The sequence below is a fragment of the Notamacropus eugenii genome, chromosome 1 (genome assembly GCF_028372415.1).
Source record: "Notamacropus eugenii isolate mMacEug1 chromosome 1, mMacEug1.pri_v2, whole genome shotgun sequence".
Lineage (NCBI taxonomy): Eukaryota > Metazoa > Chordata > Mammalia > Diprotodontia > Macropodidae > Notamacropus > Notamacropus eugenii.
In genome coordinates this window covers 302,395,548-302,413,298 of record NC_092872.1, presented here as the reverse complement: position 1 = coordinate 302,413,298, position 17,751 = coordinate 302,395,548, and the positions used below count along the sequence as shown (strand labels likewise).

Sequence of the window (17,751 nt, the reverse complement as noted above, 5' to 3'; positions counted from 1 at the left end):
ATTAGAAACCTTCCTCAGTCATCCAGTCAAGACCTGATGGAGTGTCATATTTGACAACTGGTTGAGTGAAGGAGAGAAAAGAGTCAAGGATGATGACTCCAAGCTGACAAACTGGAACTAGAAGAATGGTGGTGGCCTGGACAGAACTAGGGAAGTTAGGAAAAAGGATGAATTTGCAGGAAAAGATAAGTTCTGTTTTGGACATTAAATTTCAGATGCCTAAGAGGCAGAAGGGCAGCTGAAATATGATCCAATCAAATTCTTTCGTAGATGAAGAAATTGAAGCCTAGACATTTAAAATGAATTGCAGAAGATCACACAGCAAGAAAGTTTCTGGAGCCAGGGACTGAACCCAAATACCGAGTCCCAAACTCACTGTTCTTGACTCTGCAACCACAGCATTGATGAATTCGGGGAGATCATGCATGAAAAGCCCTTCATAAACTGGCCCCCACCTGCCTTTTCAATCTTGTTGCACATTACTTCCCTTGGGTTCATCAGTTAGGGATGACTGACCAAGCTAGGGTATATAAATAGAAGGGAATGCTATTGTGCTGCAAGAAATGATGAAAGGAATGGTTTCAGGGAGCAAGTGTTTTTTTAAGCACATACACCAGGGGTGGAGAACCTGTGATCTTTAGACCACATGTGGCTCTCTAGGTCCTCAAGCATGGCCCTTTAGAATCAGTCAGAGGGTTGAGCTTGAGGACCCAGAGGGCCACATGTGACCTCGGGCCACAGGTTCCCCAGTCTTGGCCTATGCTGTGTCAGGCACTGTGCTAAGTACTGAGGATACAAAGAAAAGCACCTAGGTAATGTCATGGATGTGACCTCAGACACTTACTGGCTGTGTGACCTTGGGTAAGTCACTTAACTACTGTTAGCCTCAGTTTTCTCATCTTTAAAATAAGGACAATAATGCCATCTACTTCCTAGGGTTGTTGTAAAGATCAAATTAAAATTTGTAAAGCACTTAGCACAGTTCCCAGAACATAGTAGACATTTAGTTAGTTCTTCCTCCTTCCCTCTCTTCCTTCTGTCCTTCCTTTCTTCTTTCTTTCCTTCCTTCCTATTTCCTTCTTTCCTTCCTTTCTAAATTTTCTTCCTTCCCTTTTTCCCTGTGGTTCCTGTCACCACTTTCTAAATGGAAACACCTTTCCTTGGCCATGACTCCCTTTTGTGTTGTCTATCCTTATTAAAACATAAGCTCCTTGAGTATAGGCCCTGTTTTACTTTTGTATTTACATCCCTAGCACAGTAAGTGCTTCATTAATCATTTTCACTCATTCATTCACTCATTTATTCTTTTCTCCATTTCAAGTCTTTGATTTTATGAGTAGCTATTTCAAAAGCAAAAAGAATAAAGCTTCACATGTCAATTATTAATCATCTGCTATGTGACAGGTACTTTGCTAGGTGCTGGGGATAGAAGGTTTTTTTTTTTAATTAATTAATTCTAGGTACACAAGATACAGTAGGCAATGATTATAGAAATCTACTGTTTGCTAAACCCAAAGACCCCAGCTTCTGCGTAACACAGTATGGCAGAAACTGGCATTGACCAACATCTGACACCAGGTACCAAAATAAAGTCCAAATGGGTACACAATTTAGGCATAAAAGCTGATACTATAAAGAAATTAAGGGAGCAAGGAATGGTTAATCTATAATATTTATGGAGAATTTATGACCATAGAGAACATTATGAAATGCAAAATGGGTAATTTTGACTACATTAAATTGAAAAATTTATGCACAAAAAAGACAATGCAGTCAAGATTAGGAGGGAAGCAGAAAACTGGGAAATAATTTTTGCAGCCAGTATTTCTGATAAAGGTCTCACTTCTTTTTTTTTAAATATGTAGTGTATTTATTTTCAGTTTACAACATTCACTTCCACAAGATTTTGAATTCCAAATTTTCTCCCAATTACACCCTAATTTTCACCCCTAACCCCAGGACAATGTGCATCTCATCCAAACCTTCCCCCACTCCCTTCTCCCATTCCCTTTCCCTCTATTTTCCTGTAGGGCAAGATAGATTTCTATGCCCCATTGCCTGCACATCTTATTTCTCAGTTGCATGCAAAAACAATTTTTAATATTCATTTTCAAAGCTTTGAGTTCCACATTCTCTCCCTTTCTCCCTCCCCACCCATATTTATTGAGAAAGCAAGCAGTTCAATGTAGGTCATACATGAGTAGCCATTCAAAACACTTCCATAACAGTCATGTTGTGAAAGACTAACCACATTTCCCTCTCTCCTGTCCTGCTCACCATTTATTCTATTCTCTCCCTTGACCTGTCCCCTCACAAAAGTGTTTGCTTCTGATTACCCCTTCCCCCAATCTGCTGTCCCTTCTATTATCCTCCCTCTCCTATCCCCTTCCCCCTACCTTCCTACAGGGAAAGATAGATTTCCATACCCAAGTGAGTGTGTGTTATTCCTTCCTTAAGCCAAATCTGATGAGAGTGAGGCTCACTTATACCCTTTCACCTCTCTCCTCTTCCCCTTTTTCTTATCTCTTTCGAGTGAGATAATTTGCTAAATTCTACCTCTCCCTTTCTCTCCCAGTACATTCCTTTCAACAGTTCATTTTATTTTTTAGGTATTCTTTTACATTCAGCTCACACTGTACCCTCTGTCTCTCTCTCTGTCTGTGTTTCTCTGTCTATCTCTCTCTCTATATATGTATATACACATGTACACACATGCACACACATATATACACACATATATAATATACACATGTATACATACACATATACACAGACATATGGGGTAGCTAGGTGATGCAGTGGATAGAGTACAAGTGAAGGAGTCAGGAGGACCTGAGTTCAAATCTCACCTCAGACACTTGACACTGACAAGCCATATGACCTTGGGCAAGTCACTTAAGCCCAAATTGCCTCATCCTGGGTCATCTCCAGTCATCCTGATGAATATCTGGTCACTGGATTCAGATGGCTCTGGAGGAGAAATGAAACTGGTGACCTGCACAGACTTCCCTCACTCAAAACAAAGTCGAGTGCAAGTCATGTCACTATTTCTCTGATGGCATGGTCTTCTTTGGCAACGAAGGATGGACACATACACAGATACACATATATATATATATATATATATATATATATATATATATATATATATATATATATATATATACACACACACACACACACACACACATATATATATATAAAGATATATATATGTATATATGTGTATGTATGATACATACACACATACATACAACTACTCTAACTACCCTAATATTGAGTTAGTCTATTTTAAAGGTGTTATTTTCTTCAGTATTTTTCTGGGTCTCCTTTAGCAAGCTATTGACTCATTTTTCATTATTTTCTTGTATCCCTCTCATTTCTCTTCCCAATTTTTCCTCAGCTTCTTTCACTTGCTTTTCAAAATTCTTTTTGAGGTCTTCCATGGTCTGACACCATTTCATATTTTTTAGAGGCTTTGGATATAGGAGCCTTGACCTTACTGTCTTCCTCCAGTTGTATGCTTTGATCTTCCTCATCTGAAAGGTTGGAAGAAAATACCTTTTCACCAAGAAAGCAACCTCTATAGTCTTATTTTTCCCCTTTTTGGACATTTTCCTAGACAGTTATTTGACTTTTGAGCTCTTTGTTAAGTAGAAGCTGTACTACCCCAAATTTCAGAGGTTTTGTGCACCTATTTTCAGAGATATTTATAGGGGCCTGTAAGTTTTCAATTCTTCCAAAGTAGTATAATCTAGGGAGAGGTGTTAACTCCTCTCCTGTACTATGCTGTGGTCTGTGAGCAACTACAAGCACTCTTTTTTTGCCCTGGAACTACAAGTAGGATTCCCTCTCCACAGCTGCCATCAGTTTTGCCACACCAATGCTCTCCCTCACCCCAGGACCACCACTCAGGACCACAACTCAGATCAGCCACTTAATTCCTGTCTTTAAAATGAAAGTTTCAGGAGCAGTCACTGCTGTGGCAGTGGCTGCTACTATCCTGAGGCTGAAGCTGGGGTCAGACCACACTTCCCTCTCACCAAGGTGTGAGAACTTTCTCACTGACCTTTGAAGCTGTCTTTGGCATTTATGGGTTAAGATGTCTAGAAACTGTAGCAGCTGACAGTGATTCAGCACCCTGAGGCCTGTTCTAGTCCTGTCTGTGCAGTGCAGCATGGGCTACACTTCGCTCCAAGTAAGGTTCAATAGACCCTGTTGGCCTTCCAGACTGTCTCAGGCTGGAAATCTGTTTTACTCTGTCATTTTGAGGTTTCTGCTGCTCTAGATTTGTTTAGAGCAAATTTTTACAGGTATTTTGCTTCTGCTCTGTCATCTTGTCTCTGCCCCCAAAGGTCTCATTTGTAAAATATATAGAGAACTGAGTCAAATTTACAAGAATACAAGTCATTCACCACTTGATAAATGATCAAAGGATATGAACAGGCAGTTTTTAGAGAAAGATATTAAAGCTATCTAAAGTCATATGAAAAAATGCTCTAAATCAATATTGATTAGAGAGATGCAAATCAAAACAATTCTGAGGTACCACATCACATTTATCAGATTGGCTAACATGACAAAGCAGGAAAATTGTAAACGTTGGAGAAGATGTGGGAAAGTTGGAACACTAATCCATTGTTGGTGGAGTTGTGAACTGATTCAACCTTTCTGGAGAGCAATTTGGAATTTCCCAAAGGGCTATCAAGATGTACATGTTCTTTGACCCAGTGACACCATTTCTAGGGCTGTATCCCAAAGACATTATAAAAATAGGAAAAAGACTCACATGTACAAAAATATTTATAGCAGTTCTTTTTGTGGTGACCAAGAACCGGACATTGAGGGAATGCCCATCAATAGGGGAATTGTTGAATAAATTGTGGTGTATGAATGTAATGGAAAACTGTTGTGTTATAAGAAATGATGCGCAGGGTAAACTTCAGAAAATCCTGGAAAGACTTATACGAATTGATGCTGAGTGAAGTGAGCAGAACAACCACAGTGTGTGATGATTGATTTTGATAGGCTGAGCCATTCTCAGCAATGCAAGTACCTAAAACAATTCCAAAGGACTCATGATGGAAAATGTCATCCAACTCCAGAAAGAGAACTATGGAGTTGGAAGACAGAGTGAAGCCAACTAATTCCTTTTTTGGTTTATTTTGTTTTTTTCTCTCATGGTTTTTCCACTTTGTTATAATTCTTCTATCCAACATGACTAATGTGAAAATATTTTTGATAGGAATGTATGTGTAGAGCTCATACCAGATTGCATGCCATCTTGGGGAGGAAGGGAGAGAAAATTTAAAACTTATGGAAGTGAATATTGAAAATTAAAAATAAATAAATTGAAAAAAATAAAATTAAGCAATTCCTACTCTCAAAGTTTAGACAATGTGCCTCCATTAGTGAATGCAAAACTATTCAGAATGAGGAAATTCCTGCTCCAGGAATATTTATTTCTGTTTAGTCTTGACTGACATTTTGTGGCCTCATTTGAGTTTTTCTTCACAAAGACACTGGAGTGCTTTGTCATTTGCCAGCTCATTTTATTGATGAAGAAACTGAAACAGAATTGAGTGACTTGCCCTAGGTCAAGCTAGTTAGTTTTTAAGGCTATATTTGAACTCAGGTCTTCCTGACTCAGGCCCAGTGCTCTATTCACCTAGCTACCCCCAGGGATATTAGCATTCTCATATTAATGTCTTCCCCAACCCAGCAATATAAACATGTCACATTAGGATCTGGGACAACTCTTTTATCGTGAAGTATTAACTACTTCAGAGATAAAAGTGTTTCCTTTATCACGGGAAGAAGATTGAGTAGAATGATTGGGTACTACACAACTAATCCTTAGTTCCTGAAGGTCTCCCTTCCTATGGACGTGCATATAATTGTGTCTCCAACAGTTAGCACAGGGTCTGGCACATAGTAGGCATTTAGTAAGTTCTAGTTGACTGACAGATTGACTAATCCAGAAGGTCATGTGATGAGGAACCATAAGCCACAATAACACAATTTCCAGATCTTCTACCAGTACTGAGGGGACAGTAGGGGGAGGGTGGGTGCCCTTCTTTTACCCAGGCATTTCCAATCGCATGGCTGTAGAATTGGCATGTTCCTATACGCAAACGGGAATTTAACCACTGCTTCCTTATTTGGCTATCACTCCAAAGATAAGTAACAAGATAACCTGCAGAACAAGTCTTAATAAACAACTTAGCCTCCAGATTGCCTCTCATCCACATGTGCCCCATATGACCTTAAGTTTTACTTCATGCCTTGCACAACAGAATTAAACGTATATATATATACTCTAAGAATATTCTGAAATTCTTGCTCGGAAATTTGTTTGTTTGGACAAAATCTAAGGCTAAAGTTATCCCAGGTAACTAAGGCTTCCAACTTTCTCTAATTAATAACATGGATGTCCCAGAGGATTCCAAAGAACACAGAGTACATGTCTCTGGAAAGTAAGCCCCAGGGAAAAGAACCTAAGGTCATTATGGAAAACTCATCCCATATATTCTCACAGCTGTTCCTGAGGTCATTGGGAAGGGTTACAGGAAAAAAGAGTCACCCATGCTGTCAGTGAGATACATCCCAGTTCACATCGTTAGTGGTGTAACAGATGGTACCATCTGGTGGTTCAATTCAATGCATTAGACATTTTGTCAAATGCCCATAGTAAAAGGCACCATACAAGGTTCTGGGATAGAAAGGCCAAAACAATTCAACCCAGTCTTTGCCTTCAAGGAGTTTACACATTTACAATATAAATAGATAATTAAATTCAAGGTTAGATGAAAAAGAAAAAAGTGTTAATCACTGGAGTTGGTTGGTTGTCCTTTGTCCTCAGAGAGGATCAAATTGACATCACTGTGCTAGAGTCAAGTTTCAATGTGTCCAACTATGACTGATCAGACCAATATGAGCTCAGAATGCTCTATCACAGGTCAGGCACCCGTAGTCTGTACGAACATTTGGAGTGGGTGTAAGAAGATGTAGAAAGGCCGAAATTGAGCCTTGAGGGAAGCTAAGAATTCTAAGAAATGCATTCCAAGAATGAGGGATGACTTGTGCAAATATATTGAGTTAGAAGATGGAGTACTGAATTTGGGGAGCAGCTACTAATCAAACGTTTCTGCAAGTTAGAGTGTATGAAGTGGAATAATGAGGTATAAGTCTGGGAAGGTAAGTTGGAAATGTTCTGTGAAGAGCTTTAAACGTCAGTATTAATTTCATATTATGCTTGAAACAGTAGGGAGCCACAAAAACTTTTCAAGCAGGAGACAACCTTGTCAGGACTGGACCTCAGGAAGGTTATTTCAGCTGTATGGAAATTAAAAAGAAATTACTTATTTTAGGAAGCTAATGTAATATAGTCCAGGTGAGAGGTGAACAAGTGATGAGGACCTGAATTAGGGTATTTGCTCTATGAGTAAAGAAAAGGGGAATATTAAAAAAAAAACCATAAAAGATGAATAACAACAACACAACGCTCCATCCTGCCTTTGTGCCTTAATACTCATCATTCCTCCATGCCTGGAATGCACTCATGTATGGGTAGTGTCTAATGAGCTAGTTTGGGAAAATTATGAGAGGGAATAATATAAGATCCATCTGGAAGTATAGGATGTGAAGGACTTTAAATACCAAATAAAACAATTTGTATTTTGTCCCAGAGGCAATAGGGAGTCACAGCAACATTTTGAAAATCAGAGTGTCAAGTTCAAATACGTACAGATTTCTAGCAAAATAACTCTGGGGTCTACATGCTTACTAAGGACCCTGTGAGTAGCAGGAATGGCCAAGCTTCTGTAACAGAGTAGCCATGGGAACAACCTTTCTCTCTTTTACCCATCCTCAACTACCTTTGATGTAAACATCTAAAAAGCTACTCTTCTAAGATTTACAATAATCCTTTTTGCTTACTTTGCTATTCTAATTAAATATTTTTTATTGAAAACAAAAAGAGAAAAGGGGATCAACTTGAGATGGGCTGTGGAGGTAGAATAAGGAAAGCCTTGGTGACAGATTGAAAATGAAGGTTTAGGGAGAGCAAAGAGAGAAGGATACTCCTAAGGCTGCAAACATGTGTGACCTGAGGAATGGTGGCAATTTGAAAAGAAAAAGGAAAGTTAGGAAGAGGAGGTGAATTTCATGGAACAAGAATGAGTTTATTCCAAATACATTGAGTTTCAGATGCTGATGAAACATCTAGGTGGGGATATCCATTTGATCATTTGATCTCCAAGACTGGAGCACAGGAGAAATATTAAGGATTGACTTATAGATTTGGGAATTATCTGGTAAGATTACTAAAAGAGAGAGAACAAAGCAAAAAGAGGGACCAGGACAGACCCCTGGGGGATACCCATCATTAAAGGGTAGGAAATGGATGGTGAACCAGCAAAGGAGGTCAAAAACCTGTTTGATTGGACAAGCAGGAGGAGAACCAAAAGAAAACAACCTTTGTCAAGAAAGTCAAGAAAAGAGACAGTATTCAAGAGGACAGGGTAATTAAAAGCTACAGAGTTCAAGTAGTATGAACGTTGAGAAAAGATCATCAGATTTAATAGTTAATAAATTGTTGGGAACTCAGGTAAATTTCACTGAGTGGTAGGGCCTCTATATCTGTCTTATATCTCTCTAACTTGTCAGTCAGTCAACAATCATCTGACTGACAGGTAAGCAAGGTATGTAATGATTGCTTGAAGGGTTGGTGGAGTCAAATGAAGATTTTATGTACATACATACATACACACACACACATATATGAGAGACTGGGAATGTTTGTAGGCAGCAGAGAAGATAGACTGAAGATAAGAATCACAGAAGTTCTTAGAGCAGATGGGAAGGGATCAAGAACAAAAAGAGAAGTTAGCCTTTATAAAGATGAACACCACAGAGACTTGAGCAAAGGAGGAAAGGGTAGGTGAAGACAGTTTATCTTTATAAAGTTGGATGTGAGAGCATCTGCTGAGACAGAAAAGGTAGCGAAGGGATATGGGGGTTTGAAGAGAGAGGAGGTAGTCTAGAGTGGCATGATGGCCAATCTAGAAGGATTGCCATACAACAGTGAGAGCCCAATTGAGATATATTTATAAATATAAATTTATAATGAATGTATTAAGCATGGATGTTTGGGTGACTTCCTCTAGAGGCATTTAGTAGCATCAGAGAAGGAAAATTATTATCATCTATAATAGATTTTGTGTATATATATATATATATATATATATATATATATATATAGCTGATATAATATAATGATAGGTTTTCATCTATCATTGAGGATTGTCAAGGTGTAGAAGGCCGTCAATCAAGTGCAAGTGGCTAAAGGGTATAGGCCAACATATAAGAGAAACCATCAACTATGGAATAATAGACTGGGAGATCAGCAAGAGGTGAGGACAGTAAATGTGATGAAGATGAACAAAGTTAGGAAGGATGCAGCAGCAAAAGAGATAGATGGATATATTTTTATTAGAAAAAGAAATTTCAGAGTGGGAATTCATTGATTTGGCATTGCTGTAGATCCCTGAAAGCACAGGTCCTTGTAATCTTGTAATGACCTGACATTAAGGACCTCTAATGAATATCTTTCAATAATCTGATATATGTAAGTTATCTTTTCTTGTCTTTCTTTTTCCTTCCCCCTCTTTTTTTCTCTCTGAAGTCTTGGACCTTTGATTGCATTAAGATCCTGGAAGGTGGCAAATATGAACTTTAGTGATTATGGGATTGTGGGCTGAACTTCTACTGGTACCAGCTCCATAGCCTCAAACTGGTAGGAAATGAGACATACTCAACAGGTACCTTATGCATGGTGAGATTACTTGGCTCCCAACCTGAGTCCCTAAAAACCAGGCCCTCTAATGCCTTTGGTTCCTTTAGGCTCAGGATCTCTGATGGTTCAGAAACCTGTGCCAATCACATAACTTTCTTTAAAAAATATAGTACAATACCCTTGAGTCATTTTCAGGGAAAAGGAGGACAGGTGAACCATGGACACAGACTTATTGTCAATATATGCCATAAAGAATTGAAATCTTACATACAATGCAAAAATATCAATTAGGATTTGCTTTGCAATGTGTAATACTTATACATATATAGAAAGACAAGAGAGAGGCGAGCCTGAAAAGTAGGACAAAGGATGTCATGCTTCTAAGCCTTCTTTAACAAGACTAGTCCTTGTCATTTGCATAGAAAAGAGGGGGATGATGTAAGAGGTTAAAAATCATCCTAGGGACATTTGTGTAGCCAAGGGAGTAAAGCCTGAACTCAAATAGATTTCTGATCATAAGTCATAGGAGAACTAGGCAGACGCTCAGAAGGAGAAAATAAATGACAAATTAATCTAAAGAAGAATTCAAAGAAAAATTTAGAGAGCAGACATAATCTTAATCTGGGTCTATCTATTCACTTGAGTGAACTGGCTGGTTGAAAGAAAAGTTTTTATTACCATTGACTGACTGGCTCCCTATAAGAGAAATTAACCACAGCAATCCCCACTGGATGAAAGCCAAAATAGTATGTGATTATGAAGGGTTTTTTTCAGTTGTATCAGATTCTTTGTGAATCTTTTGAGGGTTTTCTTGACATAGATACTGTAGTAGTTTGCCCTTTCCTTTTCCAGTTCATTTTATAGATGAAGAAACTGAGGCAAACAAGGCTAAATGACTTGCCTAAGGTTGACCAGCTAGTAAGTATTGTAGATCAAATTTGAACTCAGGTCTTCCTGAATCCAACTCTGGTGCTCTACTTGCTATACCACCTAGCTCCCCATCCCAAAGATGGCGTCTCAATTGTAGATAGCTGAGACAGAGTAGGAGTGTGAAAGCTGTACTGCCTTCCTCTGAAAGAAAGATCACTAATCGCAACATTTCTAGTGGATACTGATCAGGGTATTAGTTGATTCTGAAGATAATTGGAAAAGCAGAGTGCAACACATGGTGAAGAGTTGGTCAAATACAGAGCCTAGAGAGACTCAGTAACATCACCAAAAAGCAGGCATCATTGCAGAAGTACGAAGTGACCTTCTACATGTGTGCTGTGACCACATGTTTCCCACATGTGTATACCCTATGTATGATTCCTTTTCAGATGCAGTCTACCATCTGAGTGTACATGTGGGAAAAGGAGCTTAAGGTTCATAGAAGGAATGCTTTGTTTTCATTTTATTACAGTGTTGTTTCATTAAATGCCTTTGTTTTTAACTGTATTTGCTGGCCAACTAGTAAAAGTAAACACATTGGTGGGGACTTGTGAACTTTGCTTTGGAGGATATCATGATTTATAAAGTTCCTAGAACTTGAGGGAGTTTTCTTGAGTAGCTTGGGTAAAAGGTATACCAGGTATTACAATACATGAGACAATAGATTTTATAAAAACAAAGCTCCAAGGGGATTGGCACCATACTTTTTTTTAACAGAGTTCTTGAATCATTTGGAATGAACTTTAGAGTTTATCTAGACCAGCATCTCTGTCTTGTAGAAATCTGTTTTCTATTATCTCTGACAGATGGTACCCAGCTTATGTCTAAATACTACCAGGATGGAGAGCTCACTATATACCTCAGTTCAATTATTGGATAGCTCTACTGTAGTTAGAAAGCTCTTTATATAAAACCAGAATCCATCTTCTCATAATTCTGTAACCCTACCCATATGTTCTAGATTGTCTCTTAGGACTTAGTCCTGAAAAAGCCATCTACACATGATATTTCTACTTCTGCTCCTTTCTCAAATCTTTTGCATTCTGGTCTTTGACTTAATCACTTCACTGAAATAGTTTTCTCCAAAGTTGCCAGTGATCTCTTAATTGCCAAATCTGAGGCTCCAAAGGAAGGTATGAGAGAGAAGAAGTATTATAGACTGATTACTAAACGCAAAGTCTACAGAGCCGTTATGCTGGCCTCATTGTTGTGTGCCTGCAAAACCTGGACGATATACCAGCGCCATGCCAGGAAAATGAATTGCTTCCATTTGAACTGTTTTAGGAAGATTCTGAAGATCATCTGGCAGGATAAGACACCAGACACTGAGGCTCTTACTCAAACTAAACTGCCAAGCATTCAAACTCTGCTTCAGAGAGTGCAACTTCAATGGGCTGGCCACATTTGCATTTCAAATGCAAAATATATGCTTTCCAAAAAGACTGTTTTATGGAGAACTCACACAGGGTAAGCATTCGCATGGTGGTCAGAAGAAGTGATACAAGGACACTCTTGAGATCTCACTTGAGAACTTTGGAATTGCTTGCTTGACATGGGAGACACTAGCGTAGGACCGCTCAGCATGGTATGCCTTTATCAGAGAAGGTGCTTTACTCTGTGAGCAAAGTAGAATTGAAACAGCTCAAATGAAATGCAGGACATGTAAATTTAGCGTATCCACCCCAAATGTTCACATGGACTATATGTGCCCGACCTGTGGTAGAGCACTCCATGCTCATATTGGTCTGATTAGACACAATCAGACATACTGAAACCTGACTCTATCATACTGATGTCATTTTGGTCCTCTTTGAGAATGAAGGACAACAACCAACAAACTGAGCATCTTCCCAAATTTCATCCTTCTTGACTTCGCTGAAACATCTGACACTGTTGGTCTCCTCTTAGACAATTCACTTCTCTTGAGTTTTCATGATAATACTCTTGCCCTTGTCAGGTCACTTTTCCTGTCTCCTTTGCAAGACTATCATCACTATCATCCTGGTCTCCCTATATCTACAAGGGCATACTCAGAGCTCTGTTCCAGTCTTTCTCATTCTTTTTTACACTTTCCTGGTGACCTCATCTTCTCATAATTTCAGCTATTACTTTTATACCATCAGTTCCCAAATACAGTCTCTGTCTTTCTCTCCTAACATCTAGTACCATATCACCAATTATATTTTATACCTCCAACTCCATGTCCTGTTGCCATCTCAAATTCAACATTTTCAAAACAAAACTCATTATCCTTCTCCCCAAACTCTCTCCTGTTCTTAATTTCCATATTCCTATTCAGGGTACCACCACTGAGGCAGGAACCCTCACCCTTCCCCATTCTACCCCATTCATCACCACAAATCAGGCTCATTTTGCCTTAAAAAGTATAGAAACCATTCCTGAATCTTGGCTGGCTCAGGGAACTCAGGTTGTTGACATCACTTTTTGGTTGCCCGAGTATAAAGCGGCCAAAAAGACCTACAAGGGTATTGGATCCTACTCTGCTTGCCATTACAGCCAGCCAACCCTATCAAGTGCTAATCAGCTGCCACACACAGGCAAGGCAAGAAGCTGAAGAGACAAGATGTCATGCTGGAGAGACAGGAGGCAGCATGTGCCATGCAAGTCAAACCACCATCTCCCCTCAGACCATGCTGGAGATAGCCCAGCACTCTGAATCCAAAGCCTAAGGAATAGCAATGATGACTTGCAGTGCCTGCAGTCATCATCCTTGGTAGATGTGGCCAGGCTACTGCTCTACTGATGACCCAGAAAAGAAACCTTTTGCCACCAAAGTCCTTGGCACTGTCACATGATTCAAAGCCAGAAAGTGATATCATTCTATCAGTGGAAATGACATGGAAGAAGAGACATCACCACCTGATTTCCTGCTTACATTCTAAGGACTATGGGACCTTTCCATCTGACTTTTAACTAGAACCTTGTCTCTAAGTTGTTTCCCTCATTTAGAATGTGAGATCCTTGAGAGTAGATCCTGTCTCACTTTTCCATGTATATCTCTAGCACTTAGCAAATGTTTTGCACATAGTCAGTCCTTGACAAATTAGGGTTTTTTTTTTCATTCATTCATTAATTCACACTATACATTCTAGTCAGACTGGCCTGTTTGCAATCATCCATGCCGGGCAATCCATCTCCTGAGTGTCTTTGCTTGAGCTTTTCCCTTCTCTGTGCCTGAAGTACACTCCTTCATCTCTGGTCTACTCTTCAAAGTTTAGCTCAAGTACCAATTCCTATAGAAAGTCTGCCCTGATCCTACCAATTGCTAGTATCCTGGAGAATGAATTTGCTGTAGGTAGCAAAGCTTGACTGATTTCCATGTGCTGCTGTGAATCTGAGAATGACTGGTGGGTGAACAAACACATAAAAAAGCTAATTTGTTCTACTGTCCTTAGTTTGGACTGGCACCCAACAGTGTTTTACTGACTGCTGGATCCTGTCACTTCAAATACAGAGGTTGTTTTTCTTTTTTTTGCCTACATTAGTTAATGAAAAGCCAGCCACAGCTTTTTGGTACCATAATACCATGGGGTGCCATCATGCATTTTAATCAACCAATGTCAGAGTTTGGTGATACTGGAAGTAATGATCAAGTTCATGGGGTAAGTTTCTCTTCCAGTGGGAACTGCCTTGCTTGGGTCAGCCATGATAGTACTCTATCAGGTGCTGATGTCTCCAAAAACATGATGATCGCAAAGCTGAAAACAGAGTTTCTGCTATTTTTGAGTGTACTGTTTGTCTATGAGAATAGCTAGTTGGCCATGATTGCTGCCCAATGCTATTTAATTATGATGATCATGACTCCAAATTAGACGTTCCAAAACTGAGTATCCAGTGAACATCTCTGCCACAGAACACTTCTGCAACATAGACAGGAGGGCCACAACTGAGGATCACAACATTCTTCTACACACACGACAACAAAACAATTGTTGCTCCACTTTTGTTTTTGAAGAGAAACAATGACATTATGGGATGATGTCTTGACTTTCACATGAATTGGATTGAAGTGAAGCAGTATTGCACAATGTTGTCAGCCTTACTCTTCCAAGGAATTGAAGTCCAGTGGCAAGACATAGGTCAGAAAGACCAGAAATGAACCAGGAGGCAGTTGATGACCTTGTGTTTGATGACTGACCAATCATTATCATTGGAACAAATTGTTCTTGTGTGCCCGTTACATCAGGAAAAGTCTTCATATGCTCTGGGAAGATATCCCCCTAACTCACCAATGGATTTGAGGCCTATCAATTACCTTCAACCTGGATTAATCTGTCTGCCAAGATGGCTTTACCAGGGGGGTAGCTGAGGACTAGCATCTCTGGTGTGAAGGCTGCTGAGCTCTTTTCAGGGCTGCTCATCCACCTTTGGTGTCCACCTGATTCACTCAACTATCACCTGTGACTCCAAGAACCAAATCAGTACCACCCAAGTATCTATCTATCTATTTCTTTATTTTTTTAACCACAGGCAGTTTCTTTATTGTACACGGTTTTAGAAAACAAGTATTTGTGTAGCGTGGGGAGGGACTCAGGACCGGATAGTCAACACAAGTATTAAGTCAAAGAATGGAGAGAGGTATGTACATGGTGACTAATGTAATGATACAATTTTAAAGTAAATTATATATGTGTATATCCTTCAGAATCCTCAGGAAGACACAGGTCTACTTCAGTGATGCAATTAATCCAAACATTTTTAGAATTCCCTATAGAGCCGTATAAGAAAATCCTTATCATTACTTTATAATCATCCCTCATTTTTTTAACCACATAAAGATTACTGACCTTACATAAAAGATTACCAACTTTACTCATTAGACATTAAACTCTGGCCATTTCAAGGGGAAAAAGTGAACTTTGACCTGTAAAAATAAAAACTTGCTGCCACTGACTCGATATCTATGTTTTAAAAGGTGTCATTACCTCCAAATCCAAATTCCAAAAATGTCTTCAACAATCGCATCCATCACTGGAGTCTGTGTAAAGACTCTGGAGATAAAATTATAAATGAATATTCAGAGTAGTTAAGTGCTGCTGCCTGCCTTAAAAAAAGTGTCATGTTAATTTATAGTCACACTCCATAAAAGGCAGCAAATCTGAATGACAATTTGGAGGAAATGTATGTAGATTGTGATCATTACAACAGAGAACCTTAATGTGTGAGAGATGGTTGTTCTAGTGGAAGTTTGAGCAGTTTTCGAATTGGTGAGGCTTCCAATTGCTGAGCAGTCCTTTCTCCAAGTTGCAAGGAGATCTTCTTGAAGAATTGTGTAGTATCTTCCATAAAAGAATTCAACAGTCTTATTGATCCTTGAAGTTCATCTATCACTCTCTCCATTCAGTTAAAAACCTCATTCTGGCTATCTAATATTTTCTGGTAGTCAGGCTTTGTGCTAAGGATTTCACTTTGTGAAGACTGAAGATACAGAGCAGGGTCCAATTCTATATCGATAACTTTGGCTTCCTCTAACATCCTGGATAACTCTTCAGCTTCTTTCTGGTGATGCAGCAATAGTTGACCCCAATTTGTACACTCCGAAGAAAGCCTGGCTATATATTCTTTTATCTCTGTCATTGATGCTTCCAAGGCAATATCTGTTGACTGCCCTTTTGATTCATCAAAGCATTTCTTTAAGGTACCATCATCTTCAAGTCTATTTGTAAAATGCTTGAATTCTTCAGAAATTGAAGATACTCTGGCTTTAAAAGTATCAAGACTGATGCTATCAACGTCTCTCAGAAAAGGTTCAAGTTTCTGTGCAGAGAACTGAAAACTGGAGAGTAGGAGACAGCCAAAGCGTTTGCTTTCAGCCAAGTCTATGCTGATAGATCTGCTGAGCTCTGTGATACCCTGATGAAAGGGAGGCAGTGACTTCCGATGGTTTGTTTCTTTCATACTAGACCTACGCCAGGACTGACACCTAGTTTTCTGATTGCTGTTATATTCTTGTTGGGCCATGTTCATGGGGCTGAGATCTTGAGTTTTTCTTGTTTCAGGGCTGTCCTCAGAATTCTTTCTTTTTCTTGAGACATTCTTAGTAGTATTGAGAAAGGCAGAAGATGCAGCACAGACTTCCAGAGACAGATGGCTTGATGTTAATTGATGATCTTGAGTCTTGGGAACCACTACTTCCTCTTCAGGCACTCTTGCTGCCCTAGTATCATTCAATGAAGTTGATCTGGGTGGAGAAACTTGGGGAATCTGTCCATCCAGGCTGGAGCTTCCACACCTCTTATCCCTGAGCTCTGAGTCCCCAGGCTGGGACATTGCACCAATGCCACCAGCTCCGAAATTCCCGCGCAAGGCCCCAAGTATCTATTTATAAAGTGAACAAACAAGACTACCACAAATTTTGAACCATTGGCATTGATGGAGCAATGAGAATTTGGGATTTCAAGACTTTAGAGTCTTTGATCCAGGGGTTATGAAATATATGAAGCTGAATTTCTATTCTCTGATATGATGCATACTTCACAAAATGAAGCTTCAGCATTTGCATGAAGAGAGGAAAGACCACAAGTCAGCACTGAGAAAATACCCTTTGCAGATGTTTAGTTTTTTTCTTTGAACATAATTTAGGAATGTATTAGTTTTTTTAATCAGCAGTAATGCTTTTTGATGGGTTATTTCATTTCATTCTTGACCAAAGTTGCTCTTTAAGTAGTTTATTGTGGGAAATTGTCACATTAAAGTGGTACTTTTGTATAAAATGCCAGTTAGAATTTTTTTAAGTGCAGGAAAAAAAAGAAGGTTGGATTTTAGTGGTCTTGAAGGAAGGTGAGATAGCTAAAAGGTGGAGGGAAGGAGTGAGTTTATGAATGAGGAAGTTAAAGTGGATTAACTGACTAGACATCACATCATATGAAATGTGATGGCAAAGGCCCAAATTAGAACTCATTTTCCTTGGATTTCCAATTTCTGTTGCTGAGAAACTGGTTGACAGGAACAGGATAGGCAGATTGTAAGACAAAAAGAGGTTTTCTAGATCAAGTTGTAGGGAC

At 39.2% G+C, this 17,751-nt stretch overlaps 2 pseudogenes; one reads left to right on the top strand and one right to left on the bottom strand.

Annotated features, from left to right (window-relative positions):
- Positions 1–7,176: 7,176 nt before the first annotated feature.
- Positions 7,177–17,178, top strand: LOC140517212 (actin-related protein 2/3 complex subunit 1A-like; annotated as a pseudogene).
- On the bottom strand, positions 15,557–17,017 carry LOC140525364 (kinetochore-associated protein DSN1 homolog pseudogene; annotated as a pseudogene).
- Positions 17,179–17,751: the final 573 nt, after the last annotated feature.